At 36.3% G+C, this 10,291-nt stretch overlaps 1 long non-coding RNA gene across 1 annotated transcript in view; it reads right to left on the minus strand.

The window, feature by feature from the left end:
• Positions 1-8,380, minus strand: part of LOC132433266 (uncharacterized) — a 102,857-nt gene extending 94,477 nt beyond the window's left edge. Inside the window, exon 1 of the long non-coding RNA XR_009521102.1 lies at positions 8,325-8,380. This is a non-coding gene — a long non-coding RNA (uncharacterized lncRNA). The remainder of the gene's footprint in view (positions 1-8,324) is intronic.
• Between the last annotated feature and the right edge of the window lie 1,911 nt (positions 8,381-10,291).

Consider the following 10,291-nt stretch of genomic DNA (forward strand, 5'->3'; position numbering starts at 1 on the left):
TTTTATTCCTGGTGTCCCTAGGGTAGGCAGGTAGCATTACAAAACAGCCGCTAATGTTTTTCTTACCACTTATTATCCCAAATTCATTTAAATCAATTGACAGATAATCAAAAGAAATCATGCACACAATTTTAATGTGGTAAGCTGCTAATATCCAATTTATAGAAGATATGAGAAGCAAAATAAATTATCTACAATCACACTACCTAACATTTTAGGACCTGAAATAATTCAAGCTTTAACTAAACCTAAATGGTATGGAGAAAAAAACACATATAAAACAAAATATTCACATCCTGTTGTGATCCTTAAATGTACTTACTTTATCCCCACCTGATAATAAAGGATTAAAAATGTTAAAGTTGTACTTATATTAAGATATATATATATATACATATATATATATATACTTATATCTGATTGCATACCACCTCTACAAGACTTCTAGAAGTAAGCATTTGTATAATTTTATCCAAGTTAAAAAAAAAATTAGTTGTTGCTAACTGTAAGATTATGATAACAAAGACCATTTTTATTCATCTTACTCGGGGCACATTGATTTTCCAATAGATTCTAGAGCTAATGACTTTAACAATAGCTATATTTCTCCTTTACACAACCCTGTATTTCACCCTAAGTGATTTGCAAGACAGGATTATAATCTAGGCATGCCAGAATCCTAGGTGCTAATTTTTATAAAATAGAATCAAATAATTAGAACAGAGGTTTGCATCTTTTTAATCAACATGAACATTTTATTCCTAAGATATATTTTCTTTCAGAAATATGCTGTAAAATGAGTCAGTATATTTCTGAAAAAAAAATACATGGATATGTTTTTAAATCTCATCCAGAAGTGAAATCACTTGAAGGACAGGCATTTAAAACTGGTCTTCAATGATTTTTTTGCACACCAGATTTGGACGATCACTGAGAAAAGATACAACATTCTTTTGGATAAAAGCATTTCTAAATGAATATGTGTTTGTGAGATGAAAAAGATTAACTTTTTGCCTTGCATGTGGTAAACATATGATATCATGGACAAAATAAAAAAAAATAAAAAACCTTTCAAGGTAGTACGTCAATAACAATTTTATGAGCTAGGTAATTCAAATATTTTTATTCCCATTGTTCAGATAAGCTAACAGTGTATTAAGAGTTTAAGTATATCCCCTTTTTCTAACTCAATGTCCTTTCACATCATGTGAAATAGATCTTATTATCACTTTTTTTTGCTTCTGCAAGTTTCTGTAGCATGAGTGGAGAGTTGAGTAGGAAGCAGAGTGTTTTGTTTTGTTTTGTTTTGTTTTTTCATTCTTACTTAACATAGATACCTTCCTGTATCCTCCTTGCTTTGCAAATAGAATGAGGCTTCTACTTCCACAAAGTAATCACAGAACTGCAATCAAGGAGTGATAATAAGCATTACTGCATTTAAAGACCTTCAGGATTACAAAACAGGAGGATAAAAGAGGAGAAATTAAGGCCTAAAGGAAACTAGAAATCTTTTTCTTAAATTATAGATTCAGGACAAATGTTGCTCTGTTCCTAAAACTACAAATTATTTTCCAGCTGCTTTTCATTTTAAACTTATCCAAGCCATTTAAAGCATAAAAACACATCCAATTATAAAAGAAATCATCTTTTCTTGTTTGTTTGGTTTTCTTTTCTTTTGCCCTTAAGAATTTCTTTTATTATCTCACAAGCACAGCTTATATATTCAAAACTATGCTTGTTGCATTTTATCCAAAATTTCTAGGTATTTTATTATAGAAGCGTATGTGAAAATATACAAGACATTGATTTCAAAAAAGTAGGTGATATAATAGTTTCTTCATCTATATAATTAAACACATACTAAATCGGTTGCTTCAAAACCTATTACATTAAGGTGTTTTAATGTTGCATTAATCTTCACGTGATCTTCACTTATGGCCAATTCTTGAGCAGAATGGTGAAGAGGCAGCATAATCAATTATTTCAGAAACCCAGAAATTGAAAGGGCTCCCAGTCAGTAACTGTGACTCTGAGGTCAGCATGAAATTATACATTGTACGCATTTGCTAGGGAGTGGAGCCTAATATTTAGCTTAAATGTCAGTGAACATTGGCTATCTTAGTGCCTAAAGAAATCACCCTTTGCTTATTTCTCTGGGTGAGGTGCTGACAATTATTTTGGCTTGTATATTTTGGGGGATAAGAGCAGGGAAGAGTCTGCTTTTGCTGCTAGTAGCAACATGAAGTGATAGCACCCTCAGGCAATAGTGTAATGCTGGTGTAATGGATGGCATCTCTAGAAAAAAAATAAGGAAGATCATAGAACGTATTTGGTAAAGAGTTATTAGTTTCTACTATATACTGAGAAAGCAAGGTGCTAACTTTATGTAAATAGGAGATGAATATCTAGGGGTAAATTGACTGTCAAACTAATGGGGTGTGTCACAGCCCCTCATTTTCTGTACAGTCCTTCTTAGAAAGGCTCTACCAATACTGGATATGATCCTATATTTTTGTAAAATTTTCAGAAGTATTTTGTATTCTTCTTTTTAATAGCAACTTCCCTTCGCCCTATTGTATAAACTTTAGTCATCCTCAAATTGTATCTTCCTGTGGACACAGTCCATGAATTTGTAAATTAAGATAATCACTTCCAATTATTCCAGGAGAAGGTATATAGACTTCATATCCTTATAAGATTTGAACTCTTCTCTCTTTGCAGTTTGCAGGGCTTCCTCAGCAACTATGGACTTTTTGGGAAAGCAAAAATAACTGAAATGAGTGGGTGCTGTACCTGTCATTCAGAACATACCTTGGACATGGACTGTCAAAAGTTTTTGCCATTTGTCCATCACTGTCAGCGGTGGGCCTTTCTCTCTAAGCAGGGGTCAGGTGCAGCAGCATCTGTAGGGCAGCCCTGGAATATTCTGTGACTAAAGTGATGGCATGTAAACATAATCCTCAGGGCCAGCACAGACTCATGACTGTCCCAAGTTATGCAAGTGAAGAAATTTATAAGAATCTGTTAAGAGATATCTGGATTTCTGTGTGAGACTAGTAATCAGGGGACCAGAGATACAGGGCCAAATACACACTATGAGAGATTAGGCAGGGAAAGATACTGAATCAGGGGCACACCGAATAAACCAGTGATCACACGGACACTGAGGGTCCTTTTGTCTCCTCTGGAGTTCTTTGGGCCACAACTGAATAGACTCATAACTATGCCTTCATATTTATATTGTGACATTTATGTGCAGATTTACTGTTTGGCGATAGTGTCTGTCTCTTCCTGCCACTTTAGCCATCATGACCCCCAAAATGTAAGAAGCCAAAACCAGACACAATTAATAGTACAAGGCTGTCTAGGTTACCAGCCACTGAAAGAGGTTAGGAGTAAAAATACAGTTAATAAGATAAGGTGAGGCAGGCAGACTCTGAAACAGACAGACTCTGAAATTAGTTTTGCAAAACCTGAGTCTAGAAACTGATTGGTCACTATCACCAAGTTTTTAAGTTACTATGTTAGACAGAATAATGAACTTAGTGTGTGGCTAATCCCCAGAACCTGTGAATATATTACCTTACGTGGTAAAGGGGGCTTTGTAGATGTGATTGAATGAAAGGATGTAGAGATGGAGAAATTATATTGGATTATCCAGGTGGGTCCAATGTAATCATAAGCGTTCTTACAAGAAGAAGGCAGGAGGGTTAGAGTCAGAGAAGGAGAAGTCACAACAGAAGAGAGGTTGAGATGGAAGAGGGCCAAAAGCCAAGCACGGGTAACCTCTAAAAACTGGAAAAGGCAAAGGAAGGGATTTTCCTCTACAGCCTCCAGAAGGAACGAGGTCTGCCAACACCTTGATGTTGCCCCCATTTCACTCATTAGGACCTCTGACTACCAGAACTTTAAGGTAACTGTGCTGTTTTAAGCCACTAAATTAATGGTAATTTGTTATAGCAGCAATCAGACATTAATACAGTGGTTGCACAACCTGGGATTATCATTGGCTTAAATAGCAGGTGTTCAGTCTCATAATTTATAGTTGATTTCTCATTCATTTTAAGTATTTTACTTTTATTTTTTAAGAATTATAGCCAATAGTTGAAAGCAATTGCATATGATTAATAAACAAAAGTTAAGTGACTAATACGAGATACTTAGAAACACTAAAAGGCATTTAAAAAAAGTTTTTTAAACAGTAGCATTAAACATATATATGTATATATAATTCATGTTGTATGAAATTTAATGTTAAACAAAAATAAAGCACAATGTGACCCCACAATATAATAACATTTATACTAAAATAGAATAATACATAATTTTACAATTGACCCATTGTTCTGCCAAATCAAAATTAAAGATTATTTCATTCTAAAAATTAAATGAAGGAAACTAAGTGAAATGAAAAACAAAGATTCACTAAAGAAATGCTTTTAAATATCAGAATCATTTTATACATATATATATATACACATATATAAATATATACATATACATAACATAAAATTGGAAAGAGTATGAAAACCAAAAGCAGAAGAAGCAAAAATAAAACTAAGAAATCTCCAGATTCAGGGAAATCTCTCTCTCTATTAAAACAATAATGTATTATAGTGGAATTTCAGGGTAAGTTCTCAGTTTGTTGTGCTTTAATTTCTATTGCCTTTAGACTTTTAACAAGGAAGAAAATGTATTTGAGAAGGTCAGGAAAAAAGGAATGTTTTCTCTTCAGATTAAAATAAAACACAGTGAAATACCTCAAATTGATCTACTATGGGCACAGAGATATGATACTTTTCTGAAGAAGTAGCAATATCAGTGAGCATAGTAAATAAACTTCCAGAACAGAGAAGGGGAATTGACTGAGAATCCACTCTCACAAAAGCTTCATAAATGTGCTGTTTAAAACAGTACACATTTTCATAGGCAGCTGGCTTTAAAGCCAAGCATGATGTAATAATTAACTCCCTTAATCTGAAATGACTGTAGTCAGTTTATAAGATCAGTTTAATTGGCCCCTTTTTTACTGGCATTTCTAGGATTTGCCCTGGTTTCTAAATCCTCAGAACCAAATACCCAGACTAAATTTAGCTAATCTCACTCTTTGGCATTTTAATGATGTCTTCCCCTCCAAAATTATACTCTTCTGCTATTAATTCAAATTATTGAGCCCCAAACCATCAACTTTCTTAGGTGTTTTAATTATTTAACTTGTTTACTCATGTCAACCTTGCTTTCAATGCTCAATGGTCCATGGGAGTCGTTCCCATTCTTATAATTCATTTCAAGCTGCACTGATGGCCCATAAAGAATAATAGCAATTTAAAAACATCTCAGACTTGACTGCCCACTACATTAGTTCTCATTAAGCATATTTTCTTTCAGCTTGATTTGTTTTACATTTCTTTCTTTGTTTTTTTTTTTTTTTTTTTTGCGGTATGCGGGCCTCTCACCGCTGTGGTCTCTCCCATTGCGGAGCACAGGCTCCGGACGTGCAGGCTCAGCGGCCATGGCTCACGGGCCCAGCTGCTCCACAGCATGTGGGATCCTCCCAGACCGGGTCACGAACCCATGCCCCCTGCATTAGCAGGCGGACTCTCAACCACTGTGCCACCAGGGAAGCCCTGTTTTACATTTCTTAACATCATGGGAAAGCATCATAAAATCCTCAACATGTAACCTGATAATCCTGATCACTATGTGTAATGGATTATTTTCTCACGGACAACAGATGGAATAAGCAGATTGTGACCGTTTTGTATTGTTCTTAAGCAAAGTATGCCAAGGTATCTGCCAGTTCTAGAGACTTGCACACATCTACAAGTTATATCTACAAATCCTCTGTTTAAAACATTTTGCCTAGAAACCATGATGGCTCTTTTCTTCTTTCCATTTTACTTCTACAAATATAAAAGGACTTGTTCATCAACATGCCAAATAACATACGAACTGTAACAGAAGATCACAATGGGGTCACTATTTCTACCATGATAAACATTATTAAAAAAGGTCTGAATAGCATTTCTTTTATGTCTTCAACTGTCCCCCCAGCCCCTGTCCCCATCTTCCACACACACTCACACAAACATATTCCAGATGAGTTCCAGACCATATTTTCAGAGGTTCTGCTAAAGATAGCATATATGTTCTTTTAGTACTTCTCAAAATACATAATATCGAACCTTAAACCTACTAGGCACTCAGTAAATATTTGCTGTGTAATGCCATTTAGGAGCAAATATTAAGACAATGAAGTAATAAAGAATGCTTTTTAGACTTTTAAAATCTGTATTTGAATTACAAAAGTAATTCATGCCTAGTATAAAAAAATAAAAAACACACAGAAAAGCAAAATGGGTAAAATAAAAATACCTTAGTTTCTAGGGCAACAAAATATTATACAAGATAATTCCGAAGAGAAAATCCCCAGATGATTTTTCAAAATCATCATGGCAAATTTTAAAAAGTATAAATCATTTATAGGAATATAACAAGAAAACATAATTACAAACTTTAACATAATGGCTACTATGGGCTCTTCTTTTTGATGGTGAAACAAAGAGGAAGGAGAGCCTGTCTATAACTGAGAAACTCACAGTGTGGGAGAAAAGTCAGACACTGTGCGACATGGCGTTACAGGCAGATACACAAAGTGCTATGGTAAGCACAGCTAAATAAGCCAATACACACAGCTGTGTTACTGTTTTGTTTAGTGTGAGAATTTGTATTACTAGTGTCTCTCCTTCAGAAATAAACTCACATCTACTTTAAATTTCTCTGTATATTTATCTGAAATTGGAAATACAGCCAAAGGATGACATTCTCCTAGTTTCACTGCCTCTTTCTCCAACTCCATCCTCCACCAGCTCATGAAGAAATAAATACTCAAACATGAAACAGACCAGTTTTCCTAAGACCTTTTTGGACACTGTAAGAAAAATACCATGACTAACAAGTAAGACTGAGCAGTTAGGAGGACATCTTATCATGCTAATACTTATTACACCTTAGTAACAGACCTTAAAAGGAATGAAAAATATATGCTAAAAAGAGCATCAGTCACTAGCATTTATGGAAATTACTACAGACTGTAGATGTAAAGAAATATGTCTTGCAATAGCACCACTAACCACTCAGGTTATTAGGTATCACTTAGTACAAACTCTTTTGTAATATTTACGTTAAAATAATGGAATACCTGCAAGGGTTTGTTTTGCTTTAAATGGATACATGATAATGGACACATTTGTATTAGCCAGAGTTGACCAAACTGACTTATTAGAGTCTCACAAGAATAAGACTATTCCACATAAAAACTAATCAAAATGACCAGAAAGTAATAACCACTTATTGATAATTAAAATTGGTTCAGTTATTCACTCAACAAATAGTTACTGAAGACCAGCTATGTGCCAGGCACTATTAGCTAGATGAAATTTGTGAACAAAATAGTTCCTACTATCATGGGGCTTACATCTTAGTGGCAAGAGAAAAATAGATGGGTAATAAGCTATAGAGAAAAAGAAAGCAGGAAAAGGGGATAGAGAGCAACTGGCAAGGTTTTGAGTTGGTGCTAGGAGATCTTAGTAGGAGATAATGGTTTGGATGATTTGGGGAGCTGTGAAAATGAGCAACAGTGGCCCAAATCTAGAAAAATGTATAAGGAAAAACTAATAGGATATTATAACCATATGATAATAAAAATTGAGAAAGGAGAAGTCAAGGATGACTCCCACTTGGCAGCATCAAAGTTATTGAAGAATCAAAAGTTGATACTGAGAGGAGGATCAGAGGATCTATCCTAGGGACAGAGGGTTTAATTGGATTTTTGGAGAGCTTTATATGTGCCCCCTGTACTGACGTAGTAAACTAGTGTTTTATTCCTATCAGGGAGGTCTAAGTAAAAGATAGGTGTGTTAGCTGTTTTTATCATGGAACAAAAGAGCAGTAACTATTTTTTTGGGGGGTGGCTTGAAAATATTCTCCCAATAGGGATTATAAATGCTTCTCATGGACCTGATGTGAGCCATACACATAAAAGAAAAGCTATGTTTGTCAAGTCCTGTCAAACAGGGGATTTCATGGGGAGGCATAAAACCTTAGTAGAAAGAAAATGAAGGTATCACCAGGATACAAGAAATAACAGAAGGAGTAACAAACAAAATAGAAACTCTTGGCCCTTGCTTAGTGAACAGCAGATGAGAGATTCCCTTTGCTGGGGGCATGGGAGTCTTCTGACCTATATACGATAGATACTCATTGGAGAATGAGTCAATGGCAAACAGTGCAGGACAATGCAGGATCACTCTGAGTGTACTTACCAAGTCAGAAGGATTCTTCTTTTTTCTCTCCTTCTTCTCTTTCCTTTCAAAATTTGCAAACCTGAAAGGACCAGAAACAGAAGTTAGGAAGGTGTTCAATGGGAGCAGAGGAAGAGCCTAAATAAGGAAAGAAAGAAGTGATTACACTCTCCTTATTCAACTGCTGGCTTCTTACCTGGTGCAGGCTGAAACCAGGGAAGGCAAAAGCCTTAGCTTTGAATCAAGTTTGGAATTCTAATTTTGATCCAATATTGGGCATTTTAATTAATAAAGTGAGGGACTATAGACACATTCACTAAGAGAAAGATGACAAAATTTGTAACACTTGCTCAAGGTTTTACCTGAGGCACTGGAAGAACTAGCCCCACTGTGCAGAATTAAAAAGAGAGTGCAAGACAAACATATTCAAGTAGAGATGTGTGTGTGTGTGTGTGTGTATGCACACACACGTATATATATATATTCAGTGAAGAAACTTTAAAATTTTGATTCCTCTTCCAAATATGTCTATTATTTCTTATCAGTGTTAAGAAAATTTAATAAGCTATTACTTGTCTTTAACATGGTTCTTAATAAACTTATTGAATAGGATAGGATCAATGATAAGAAACTTATGCAATGTCTCAATTGATAATAATTCCACAGACTAATTATAAGCCCTTTCCATTTTACTGTAAATTTTCTATATCTTGTCCACTGGGATAGACTAAGAAACTCTAAGAAAATGTTTTATTAAAGACAGACAGGAGAGCAGCCAAGATGGCAGAAAAGGACCCTAAGCTGACCTCTGCTCACAAGCTCACCAAAATCATAACAATCTGAAGAGCAACCATTGTTAAAAAAGCCTGAAAACTATCAGAAAAGATCTTCCACAACTAAAGACATAAAGAAAGAAACACAAGACCGGTAGGAGGGGCGGACTTGTGAAATAATCAGATCTCATACCCCCTGGGTGAGCGACCCACAAACTGGTGAATAATTATATTACAGAGTTTCTCCCACAGGAGTGAGAGTTCTGAGCCTCAGGTCAGACATTCCCAGCCTGGGGGCCCAGCAACAGGAAGAGGAGCCCCCAGAGCATTTGGCTTTGAAGGCCAGTGGGAGTTGGATGCAAGAGCTCCAGAGGATTGGGGGAAATAGAAACTTTACTCTCAAAGGGCACACACAAAATCTCATGCTCAGCAGGACCAAGGACAAAAGCAGTAATTTCATAGGAGCTTGTGCCAGACCTACCTGCTTGTCTTAGGGGATCTCCTGGGGAGGCAGGGAGTGGCTGTAGCTCATTCTGGGGACATAGACATTGGTGGAAGACATATCAGGGAATATTAATCTACAGGAACTTTCCTGGAAGCTGACATCTTGCTTGCATCATTAGCATCAAGACCTGGCCCACCCAACAGCCTGTAGCCTCAAGTGCTGGGATACTTCAGGTCAAACAACTAACTGGGTAGGGAAACATTCCCACCCATTAGCAGACAGGCTGTCTAAAGACTTCCTGAGCCCACAGATTCCTCTTTACATGCCCCAAAACATGGCCCCGCATATTAGAGGGCCGAGACACAATTCCAACCACCATTCAGTAAGCACCAGCCTCACCCACCAGGAAATCTGCACAAGCCTCTAGACCAGTCTCACCCATCAGGGGGCAGACACTAAAAGCAAGAAAACTATGGTCCGACAGCCTGCAGGCCAAATCTGCAAACACATGCCAGACACTACCCTAGGACCAGCTGGCCCCTGGCCCTTGGGTGATGAGAAGGGAGTGAACTCCTGGGATGCATGGGACATATTCTATAGAGGGCCACTTCTCCAAGGTCAAGAAATGTAACTAACCTACTACATACATAAAAATACAAATAGAAATTTAGATACAATGAGGTGACAGAGGAATATATTTCAGATGATGGAACAAAATAAAACTCCAGAAGAACTAACTGACACAGAGATAGGCAATCTACCTGAGAAAG

The sequence above is a fragment of the Delphinus delphis genome, chromosome 11 (genome assembly GCF_949987515.2).
Source record: "Delphinus delphis chromosome 11, mDelDel1.2, whole genome shotgun sequence".
Lineage (NCBI taxonomy): Eukaryota > Metazoa > Chordata > Mammalia > Artiodactyla > Delphinidae > Delphinus > Delphinus delphis.